We start from the raw sequence: 12,030 nt of genomic DNA, 5'->3' as shown, positions 1-12,030 counted from the left end.
TTTGCACCCAGTTAAAATATAAATGCTCTTGAGAGACTGTAGCTTTGTATTAGTTTTCTATTGCTGTATAATAAATTATTACACATTTAGTGACTTAACACCCATAAATTAGCTTTGTGCTTTTGAGTAAGGCACTTTATTTCTGGACCTCAAGTTTCTGATATGTTAATGTGCAGTGGTTGAAATGGACGTGTTTTCTAATGGTCTTATCAGTTTGGACTTTCTGAAACTTGGTTCCAAGACCACAGAAGACTTCCTAGCTTTATGGATGCTTGGCATTGCTTACAAGGAAGAGTCATGAAAGATTGAGAATGGCTCGTTACAACGCAGCCCTATTGAATGTGCACTGCTGACAGAGCCCCAAGTGTCCTTAGTGTCTGGGGGTAGTGTCTGGAGGGCAGCTTTCAAAAAGTAATTTATGTCAGAGAATAAGCAAGACAAGGGTGACCAGACTGGTGTTTCACAAGTTAACTCTTTCAAGGGCTCTTACTCCCAATCGTCTGGACACAATTCCAGACACAACTAGGGTTTCAAAAATCAAAGTAAAAACCAAATAATAACAAGGCTTCCTATATTTGGGAGCAAGGCGGATGTGGAAGTCACTTGTGCTGCCCTCCAGTATTCCTGCTTTCTGTCTGGTGGGCGAGCAGTAGAATGTCCTTCCCAGCCTCTGAACAGGGACATTCCATGTGATCATTTTGTCACTGACATGTGAATGGAAGAGGTGTAGGTCACTTCTGGGTGGAAGTGCTTAAGAACTGATGTGTGGTCCTCCATGTCCTCCCTCCTATGGTGATCATACAGGTAGGCGGTGAGACAGGCTGCAATACCAATGTCAGCTTCCTGGAAGGTGCCAGAACTCACAGTATGCTTTGCATGACTGGGAAATATGCCAATGTTTTAAGCTTTTAAGATATTGAGGGTTGTCAGTTACTGCCATGTAAGCTAGCATAACCCGACTGATACAGAAAGAAACAGACCACAACACTGGTAAATGGAGATTCTGATCTAGGGAAATATCACCTACTGACAGAGGAAGAAACAAAAGAGCCGTGATAATCTAAATTCCTGGATGAGGTATTTCGATTTTTCTTTTTCTGCTTCCTCCCAGGATTGAGGGAGTCAGTGAAGTGTTAAAAAGCACATAGCAGGGTTCTGGAAGAGATGAAGAATTAGTCTGGATTCACAGATCGAACTGCCAACCTCTGGCCAACCGAGAGTTGGCTGGACTTGCAGGCTTGGTTTTCTAAGGGTATACCTTTTATCATCTTGTCCAAAATCCTCTCCTGGTTTACTTGTTTTAAATCAGATGGGCTGCATGCAAAAAAAAAAAAAAAAAAGCATTGGAATTCTGCCTTTCAACAAAGTAACTTGGGATTTTTTGAACTCTTGTTATGTTTGGGCTGATGTGTTTTGGCCATCTTCTCGAAAACCTTTTCCTGTTGCTTCTGACTCAGATCAATTTCCTGGAATTCCTCGGAGCTAACCTTTCACTCTCTGTCTTTCTTTTCTTCCTTCAGAGGAAAATCTGTTACAAGCCAAACATCAATCCCCAAATCTAAAATTTAGGACTTTTTATGGAAACTGAGCTGGCATTGGCTTTCTCAATTTGCCTCACTCCATGAGATAGTTACTCTCAGCCCCCAGAGGAGATGACATGAAATTCAAAAGCAGGTAGAAGTAAGTTAAAAGTCAAAGGAAACCCATTTGTTTGCTTGTTCATTTTTATCACAAGCACTGATTGAGCTCATTTTCTTTATTTTTAAAATTTTATTTTGCATCAGTAATATACTCATGTGATTCAAAATTACAAAAGTGTAATTCTGTAAAAGAGTATACTGTAAAAGGTCTCATTCCATCTCCCAGCCTCTCAGTTCCCCTCTCTGCTGTGATTAATTTATGTACCTTTGCAGATATGTGTTATGCGTAAATAAGGACATCTTCTCTATATTCCTTCTTTTCTCTCTTTTACACCATTGATAACATTCTATCCTTTGTTATGCTTCTGGCTTCTCTTGAGAATGATTTATCTGTCTTGTAGATCTTTCCACATCAGTACGTAAAGAGCTTCCTCATTTTAAAAATTCCATTACATTTATTTAACCAAATTCCATACTGATGGGCATTTAGATTGTTTCCAACCTTTGCTTTTACAAACCATGTGGTAATGAATGACTTTATCCTTAAGTCAGTTCGCATATGTGTGAATATTTTTGTGGAAATAACTTCTAGAAGTAGAGTTGCTAGGCTACTGTACTAGTCCAATGGTGAGTTTAAGGTGTACCCGAGCGAGACTGCAGAGGACTCAGAAATGCACTCTCCCAAATCTAGTGCTCAGGGCCTAGCATGTACAATTGCTCCTAGTTTCAAATTGTCATTACAGCATACACTAAGTATAATTTTGTTCCTGTTGTGTGCCTGGCACTATGTAGGTGCTAGAGATAAAGCAATAAACAAAGTATGTAAGAATGATGCCTCCCTAAGCCATTTATGAGGCAGAAAGGGCAGTGTGGTGGTTAATTTTATATGTCAACTTGGCTGGACTATGGTAAGTAGTTGTCTGATTAAGCACCAGTCTAAATGTTATGGTAAAGTTTTTTTTTTTTGATATTATTAACATTTACAATCAATTGACTTTAGGTAAAGCAGATTACTCTTCATAATGTGGATGAGACTCACCTAATCAGCTGAAGGCCCTAAGAATAGAGACTGAGGTTTCCCAAAGGAAAAAAATTATCCTCAAGGTTGTAACATAGAAACCCTTCCTGAGTTCTAGTTTGCTGCCCTGCAGAATTCAGACTCAAGCCTGCAACATCAATTCTTACTTGAAGTTTCCAGCTTGCTGGCCTACCCTACAAATTTTAGACTTGCTTGCTAGCCTCCACCAACATGTGAGTCAATTCCTTAAAATAAATCTCTCTCCCTATACTTGTCCTATTGATTCAGTTTCTCTGGAGATCCCAGAATAATACAGGCAGGAGTGATGATCTCCACCCAGCAGATAAGGAAGCAGAGGCTGAGAGGGTTCACATCCCTCTAGAGCCCAGACTCTAAAATCAAATCTCTTTCTCTTGCCATGAAATTTAATTAAGGCTCAAAATAGGGCACACACAGTGACAACCCCATTGTAGAACACTAGGCACGCCCATTAAGGTGCTTACTCTGCCTACAGACCCTGCTGCTGGGAAGTCATGGCTTGGAGTGTGAGATCTCCCTGGTTACCACTGATTGGATCAGAGACGGTGCTGCAACGCAATGGCAGCCAGGCTGCAGACTGGTCCCTGACTAGTGGGTGGAAAGATAACCTGGGCTGATGACATTCATGCAGAGACTGAGTAATGGGGCAGTAAACAGTGGGAGCAGAAGCTGACATGCTGTGATGTAGGGAGAAACAGCGCAGGCCACAAGAAGATGGATGCAAGCTGAAGCTGTAAGAGAACAGAACAATGAAGTAGAGAAGAGAAGCAAATCCCCCACGACAGAGTGGGCAAGGGATGGCATGGCATGTCTCCAGGGCTGCCTCAGACCCTCGTGGCGTTGCAGCTCCATGTGTACCCTTACAGCAAACCCACTTCGCCTTCAGGAAACTCAGGCTTTTTACAGCTGGTTTTTACATTCCTGAAACAAGAAAACATCACACAAAACTTAAAGACAGGTCTTGAATAGGCCAGTTTGAACTTGATCAGTTGTCCTTGGAGTTCAAAGGCTGGAGGCAAGATTTTCTTGGTCTAACTGAAGGCTGGGAAACTAAGTTGCTTTCGCTTTACTAAAATCTCTATTTTACAGCTGGGGGAAGCAGGGAACTAGTGAACATTCAGGCCACACCTGGTTTGCTGATATCGGAGAGTAGCAGAATGTCACTCCAGGTCACAGGGAGGTTTGCTGTAGTGGGGCAGGAAGGCTTTCTACTCACCTTTGTAGCCACTTCAGCAATACTTGCAAAACAGGCAGGTCTACTTGCCTGGTTACCAAGTTCTTTATAGCATCACTCTCTAAAGACTAAACCTCTTTGGTGGTTTTAGAAATGTATGAATTATACAACCCCTAGGAAATATTTTTGAAGTTCAATATCAGCTCCCTTGATGTATAATAGAAAAAGGTTGTTTCTTGAAAAAAAAAATAAAGATAGAGGAAAACTCATATTCTCTGAGAACTGAATAGAATATATCCAAGTGCTAATTTGGGAGTTCAGTCAAAACCTTGTGACTGGGATCCAGTAATGTCATTCAGTAAGTGTAGAAAATTCAGAAAATTGAGAAGGAATTATGTAAGTGGCTTTCAAATTTTAAGTATGGACAATTCCCTGGAAAACACAGTTGTCTTGATCTCTGTAATAGGATAACAATTTCAGTGACTTAAACAGAATAGAAGTTTATTTCTGTCTCACTTTTAAGCCTGATTTGGCAGTCTAAAAATCCACCATAAGAAGGACCTAAGTTCCTTCTGTCTTGTTGCTCTTGCCATCCTCAACACACAGCTTCTACCTCATGGTCAAGGTGGTGGCTCTAGCTCCTTCCATAAGGCCTTTGTTCCAGCTGATGGACAGTGGTAAAGGGGAAAGGAAGGCAGCTTTTTCTCTTTAAGGGCATCATCCTGAATTTGCACACATCACTGCTGCTCACATTCTATTGGCCACAATTTAGTCATGTGGCTTTAACTATTGCCAAAGGAGACTGGGAAATGTAGTCTTTAGAGAGGTGATCAGGTTCCTAATTAAAATTCTGTTACTATGTAATAAGGGGAAAGTAGATCCTGGGGAACAACTATCAGTTCTGTGACACGGCCTATGGCTTCCCTTCTTTTTCACTTTTAAGTTACTTCTTTTTTAATTTTAATTTTAATATTTTGGGATGGAGGTAATTTCTTTCTTTCTTTCTTTCTTTCTTTCTTTCTTTCTTTCTTTCTTTCTTTCTTTCTTTCTTTCTTTCTTTCTTTCTTTCTTTCTCTCTCTCTCTTTCTTTCTCTCTTTCTTTCTTCCTTCCTTCCTTCCTTCCTTCCTTCCTTCCTTCCTTCCTTCCTTCCTTCCTTCCTTTCTTTCTTTCTTTCCTTCCTTCCTTCCTTCCTTCCTTCCTTCCTTCCTTCCTTCCTTTCTTTCTTTCTTTCTTTCTTTCTTTCTTTCTTTCTTTCTTTCTTTCTTTCTTTCTTTCTTTCTTTTTTTTTCTTTCTTTCTTTCTTTCTTTCTTTCTTTTCTTTCTTTTCTTTCTTTTCTTTCTCTCTTTCTTTCTGGGTTTGAACCCAGGACCTTGTGCATGCTAGGCATGTACTCTACCTCTGAGCTGTACCCTCTCCCTCTTTTTCACGTTTGAGAATGACTGAAAGTTCAGATATTCTTAACTTAATAAACATTAAAAATTATCACACCTATGAAAAAGCAGTGTTAGGTACTTTGGGAATAAAAAGGTGAGTAAGAACCACTCTCTGCTCTCAAAATATTTACACCTCTAGCTATCAAGTCATATACTGCAATAATTGAGTAAAAATGTATATATGGTAAAGAAAGTTCCAAAAGCACTCTTTTTCTGAATTACTATGTTGGTGGCTTTGATGGATTAATTCTGTTATCACTATAACCTGAATAAACTGTGGGACATCTCAAGGCTCAGTTTAGACAGTGTTATGTTCAAGGAAGCAATATGGTGGCTGAAAGGTTATAAAATACACTTCAATTCTTTACTCAATCTCTTCCTGAAATTGAAAAGAAGCTAGTATGTTCTTAATACATAGCCAGCCTCTTTTAGAATAGATTTTTTTCTCCCATCACTGTTCCTTTTAATAGCCTTTGTTCCCGAAAAGTCTCTCTCTTCCGCTTGCATTTCCCTATCCCTGAAGACCATCTCCTGACAGTGGTAAACATAATTGTTCTTTCCTTTTTCCCTTTTGTGCTATCCAGAGTCTCCACACTGCAGGACACCCCAAGAACTGAACTGGCTTGTAAGAATTCTTTCCTCTTAGATGCCAGAGTGAAGAGTCACACATACATTTTTGTCCCTATTTCACAGTAATATTTTTTATCTGTGTTAAATATTGAGAATATTTACACTAAATATGAATCTCAACCTTTGAACAGCATTTCCACAGCATTTCTCCATTGCCATTTTGCAACTGAGCATGACACAGGACAAAATATACTGGCCTGAGGGACTCAGGAGCTCTGCCCTTACTGGATGCATCACTTTGGAAAAGTCATTGAACACTAGGATTATTTGGTTGCTTAACCTGTAAAATAAGAGGAGATGCATTAGTTGGATCTCTGAGGTCTCTGGTCCAATAATAAGTGGAATCCTGGGTAATCCTTGCCTAGGGGAGGGCAGGCACTAAGTGCGGGAGAGAGCTTGGCACCATCCTTGTGACCAGAATAAGGCAACACAGCTAGAGAAAGCCCTCTTTTCTCATGTAACTTTTAGTTCAAGTACAGCATGTTTGGCCCTATGTTGAATCTTGAAACTTGTCAAGGATGGTTAATCAGGCTATGACAAAGATAAGAATATTTCAACAGTTTGAAAGGAAAGTTATTCACCTTGCACTTCTTGACTGTCTTGGCTCCCTTTTTCCTTCTTTCTTTTCCTTTCCTTTTGTTCATCTTCATCACAGCAACTACAGCTTGTGATTCCTAATGTGGATGTGGCTATACCATGGTGCTTTTTCCTGCTGGATGATTGGTAGGTAGCATGAACTGTTCCTGTAAGCACATGGAATGCTCACATGTCCAGCAAGGTACCACTCTGTGTTAACTTTCCTGTTGCAGTTTCACCTTGGGCTTCTTATTTTGGCAACAACTATACCGAGATACATTTCACATACCATGCAATTCACACATTTAAAATGTGTAATTCAGCGCTTTTTAGTACATTCTCAGTGTTGTGCAACCATCACGACAATCAATTTTATAATATTTCCATCACCCCAAGAAGAAACCCTGGCCCCATTAGCAATCACTCCCCATCCCCATTTCCCCAGCTGCTGGCAACCACTAACCACTAATCTGTCTCTACAGATTTGCCTATTTTAGGCATTTCACGTAAATGGAATCCTATACTTTGTGGTCCTTTGAGACTGGCTTCTCTTACTTAGCACAGTGTTTTCAATGTTCGCCACATTGCAGGGGTGTCAGCTCTTCAGTCCCTTTTATAGTCACGTAGTATTCCCTTGTATGGATTTAGTGCATTTTGTTTATTCGTTTACCGTTCATGGACCATAGTTTCCTTTCTTCCCCTCTGTTTTCTCAAACTTAGTCTGAAAATGTTGCTGAGAAATGTTATGATTTCAAAAGTCGCTGGATAGGAAGCCCACAGCTGTTAGCTTCTTTACAATCGATTTATATTCAGGGTGGGGGGCACCCCCAAACTTTGTGTGTGAAAACCTACATAAAAACTGTTGATCCCAGTGAAGGACATAGGCTTTGAGTCAGACAGCCTGGTTTGCAATTTTAGTTTTGCCACTTTCTCTCCAGCAGCACTTGGCCTCTTTAAGCCTGGTGTTCTCATCTTCAAAATGGGAATTACACTAGCACCTGTTGATGGTGGAGACTGCTAGCCAGTCCTTAGTTCCAAGGTGATAAAGCCCCACTTTTGGGGCCAGTATAGGGCTGCCCAGGGTGGAGGCTGCGTTTCTTAGCTCTTCTTTTAGTTCTTCTTAGTCTCTGCCTTCTCGCAAGCAAATGATATGCAAGGAAAAGCATCCTATAACAGCTTTTAAGAGCCTTCTTTTAAAGACGTGACACACGCCCCTTTCCCTTTTTAACTTTGTCTCTTCCTCTGTCCTGCTCCTTTGGAAACTGATGCTATAATCCTGGACGTAAGATCAAGACCAAGAATAGCTTCAAGGCAGCATTTGGTTCCTGAAGTGAGAGACTGAAATGCCCAGAGCCTAAGCATGTGGCATAGGATTAGTTGAAGGGGTCAGGTAGTAAGTGGGAATACACAGATACTGCAGGATAGTAAACTGGTGAGCTGGCTAGCTGGTTTTGTGGTGGCAAAGCATTCAGTAAAAGCTCTTTCCTGAGTTCATCGGGAGATGGAGCAGAAGCAGTATTCAGCACCTGGTGGGAAAATTTGGTGATGTGGTGTGGGTTGACTTGTTTCTTGACATTTTGCCACAAGAGAGCTGAGCTCTGGGCAGGCTTGGCAGCCTGGAGGCATTGGTGGAGGGGGTACAGCTCTGCTAAAATAGGACTCTACTGTGTCCCGTAACCTAGGTTGATAAAGGGTTCAGTAACTGGGTCCTAGCAGAGCTGAAAATGCCAAGGACACCTGTATTACAAACCGAAGTGCTTAGTAGTGGCTCTGACGAGGCAGCTTCTCCAGGACAGAAGCTTTCGGCTGCAGCCCCTTCTCCAGCATCGTCTATTAAGAGTTCCCTGCATCACCATAAGCAAAGTAAAGTAACTGCGACAAAGATCAGACAGAGTGTTGCCTTCCCTCTGAAGCCTACTATCTCGGGTGGCTTCAAGGCAGCGACCATGAAGGGGAGAGAGAAGAGTGTGGAGGCCAGTAACAGCCAACGGGTGCTCACTGCAGATGTGCAGGCGCACCTCGCCTGCGCCTTGCTCTTGTACGGCCCTGACCTTCAAACAGGTGGAGGAAACTGTGGACATTTGTTTTCTCTCATGTTATATAAGTACCTACATAACACTCTTGATTTTACCTTTTGGCTCACTAAGCCCCAAATGTTTACTATCTAGCTCTTTTATAGGAAAGGTTTACCAACCTCTGGACTAGAGTCTTAGGCATAAAGATTAGGCCTAGAAAAGATCTTGCCCAAGGAGTGACTGTGGGTATATCAATAGACAAGCTTAGCAAATTCTTGAGGGAATTTTATTGCTATGAGTAACTATTACCCTCACTTGCAAATTATTTTGCATTTTGTCCAAAGTATCTGTATAATTTTTGTCTTAAAACAATTTTTTTGTGTGGTCCTGTTTTTCAGAAGCCAAAAAGTAGGCAGGGGTTGATGAAGCAGGGAAGGAAGTCTTGCTGATCTCAGTCGAGGAAGAGAAGGGGAGGACAGAGCTGCAGAAGCTGAGACAACAGCAGTAGTGCCTGGGCGGTACTCGTGCGGCTCCAGGCTCACACACAGCCCCGCCTCTGTCGGGCTAACACGGCCTGTGCAGAAAGTGGCTGTGACACAAGTACCCCATCTGCAAATTCTGTCAAGCCTGGGCCCCTTCCAGTGCTCAACCAAACAGGGAGGAGGCACTGATGCTTTCTGTGTGGGTGGGGGCATCGCGGTTTGCCAGCATGATGGCACATGACGAGCCCCAGGAGGGACCAGTTTCTACTCTGCTAGATCATTCCTCCTCTCCCCACTATATCGTGTCTGAAATTTCTTTGTGAAAGATGGTACTCCACAGTTAGAAAAGAGGCCGAGAATGCGTGGAGTGAGAACTATTAGTATGACTGGCCGGTAGCACGTCCTCTCCTCATCCCTGCAAGGAAGAGGCACTGAGAGCATGAGAAGTTGGTAATAAAGGGGTCAAATGAGGGGAAAAGGAAATGGAGAGGAACCACTAGGGTAACAAACACCCATCACTCTAGATTCACATTGTCGCCTATTGTCTGTGGAGTTGGGACTGTCTGGAGAGGAGATAGAGGGAAGTGATGAAGGGGTGCACTGTGTGGGGGTCTCCCCTTTACCTCCCAGATGGGGCATGCTCTGTGCCTACCATATAAGCACTATCTTAGATTCGTTGTATCTATTTATTTTTACTGAAGTGCAGTTGATTTACAGTGTTTCAGGTGTATAGCAAATATATATATTCTTTTTCAGATTCTTTTCCATTATAGTTTTTTTAATTGAATTATAGTCATTTACAATGTGTAATTTCTGATGTATAGCATAATGTTTCAGCCATACATATATATATACATGTTAATTTTCATATTCTTTTTTATTATAGTTACTACAAGATATTGAATATAGTTCCCTGTGCTATACAGAAGAAATTTGTTTTTTTATCTATTTTATACATTGTACTTAATATTTGCAAATCTCGAATTCCTAATTTATCCCTTCCCACCCCCTTTTCCCCTGGATAACCATACGTTTGTTTACTGTGTGAGTTTGTTTCTGTTTTGTAGTTAAGTTCATTAGCATAGTTAAGTTCTTTTTTTTTTTTTAGATTCCTCATATGAGTGATATATCGTATTTTTCTTTCTCTTTCTGGATTACTTTATTAGAATGACAATCTCCCAATCCATCCATGTTGCTGCAAGTGGCATTATTTTGTTCTTTTTTATGGCTGACTATTATTCCACTGTATAAATATACCACAACTTCTTTATCCAGTCATCTGTTGATGGACATTTAGGTTGCTTCCATGTCTTGGTTATTGTATATAATGCAGCTGTGAACATTTGGGTGCATGTATCTTTTTGAATTAGAGTTCCCTCTGGATATATGCCCAGGTGTGGGATTGCTGGATCATATGGTAAATCTATTTTTAGTTTTTTAAGGAATCACTGTAGTGTCCTCCATAGTGGCTACACCCAAACTACATTCCCACCAACAGTGTAGGAGGGCTCCCTTTTCTCCACACCCTCTCCAGCATTTATCGTTTGTGGACTTTTGAATGATGGCCATTCTGACTGGTATGAAGTGATAGCTTGTTGCAGTTTTGATTTACATTTCTCTGATAACTAGCAATATTTAGCATTTTTTCATATGCCTATTGGCCATTTGTATGTTCATTATAGGTTATTACAAGCTATTGAATATAGTTCCCTGTGCTATACAGGAGCACTTTGTTGTTTGTCTATTTTATGTATGGTCGTTTTTATCTGCTAATCCCAAATTCCCAATTTATCCCTCTCCACCCTTTCCCCTTTGGTAACCATAAATTTGTTTTCTATGTCTGTGAGTCTCTTTCTGTTTTATCAGTAAGTTCTTTTGTATCTTTTTTTTTTTTGGATTCCACATATAAGTGATGTCATATGGTATTTGTCTTTCTCTGTCTGACTTACTGCATTTAGTATGATTATCGCTAGGTCTATCCATGTTGCTGCAGATGGCATTATTTCATTCTTTTTTATGGCTGAGTAATATTTTAGGTTCATTTTAAACATTCTTGTTTCCAAAACGCAGAGACATGTGGTTTCACTTCTCCTCCAGTATGCTGACCCCTTGGTAGAGTCATCTGAATCGACAATCTCTTCCAGTAAGTGCTGAGGGCTGGAGCCTCATCCAGGAAGACACACAAAAAAAGAAGAGCAAGGAAGGAGGAGCCCAAGAGGAAGCAAGGGGGAGGCCATCTGGAGAGAAAAAGTGGTGCATTAAAGGTTCAGAAGTTCCCAGTTGTCAAAGTCCCAGTTGGCTATGTGGTCATCTTTAATGTGCATTAAGGAAGTGGTTCACACACCACATCACCACCAAAGTCACCTCTGCTGAGTGACATGCTGAAGCAGGTGGCCCAGATGAAGGCCAGTGAAGCTCCCTCTTGTCTCAGGCAAACTCTCACATTTAATGGTTCGAAAGCCCATACATCACACACCATTAAAGCTGCCAGTTTCCATCTCTTTCACACCATTAGTTGAATATATATATCATTAAAGGAAGTGAGTTCCAGTATAAAAATATGGTAATTCAGATGGTCAGGTCACAATTGACAGCACATTTTGGGGGCTGCGTTCCTGAACTGTCTCCAGAGACCCTATATTTAGTGAAAAGACATTTCCCAGAAAAGTTTTCATAAATATTCTCCACGGGGGGAAAAATGTATATTTATCTCTTCACATAAAAAGAAATCTAAAGTAAATGTTTTAGTAGCTGGCTTCTCAGAAAGTGAGTGGTTATTTTTAATCCATAGCTGAAGAGTTTTTCTTATCAACGTTATGAAAGTCAGGGAATGCTGTAGGCTGGGTTACCAGCAATGCTATTAGCAGCAACATCCTTATTTTTTTTCTTTCCCTTGTTTGTCCTCTCTGCAGCCATACTCCATGTTCTGATCCTGGTGTTGGATATTTTTAATTTTCTGTACTTAGGATGCTGTGGTATCTTGGAGACTTGCTGGCTGGGAAGAGACTGCCCCTCCCAGGG

General features: G+C 41.0%; 1 long non-coding RNA gene across 1 annotated transcript in view; it reads left to right on the top strand.

The window, feature by feature from the left end:
- Positions 1-11,284, top strand: part of LOC140696339 (uncharacterized) — a 34,256-nt gene extending 22,972 nt beyond the window's left edge. The window contains exon 2 of the long non-coding RNA XR_012072519.1: positions 11,080-11,284. This is a non-coding gene — a long non-coding RNA (uncharacterized lncRNA). The remainder of the gene's footprint in view (positions 1-11,079) is intronic.
- Positions 11,285-12,030: the final 746 nt, after the last annotated feature.

The sequence above is a fragment of the Vicugna pacos genome, chromosome 5 (genome assembly GCF_048564905.1).
Source record: "Vicugna pacos chromosome 5, VicPac4, whole genome shotgun sequence".
Lineage (NCBI taxonomy): Eukaryota > Metazoa > Chordata > Mammalia > Artiodactyla > Camelidae > Vicugna > Vicugna pacos.
The sequence above is the reverse complement of the archived record's forward strand: the minus strand, read 5'-3'. Positions and strand labels throughout refer to the sequence as shown.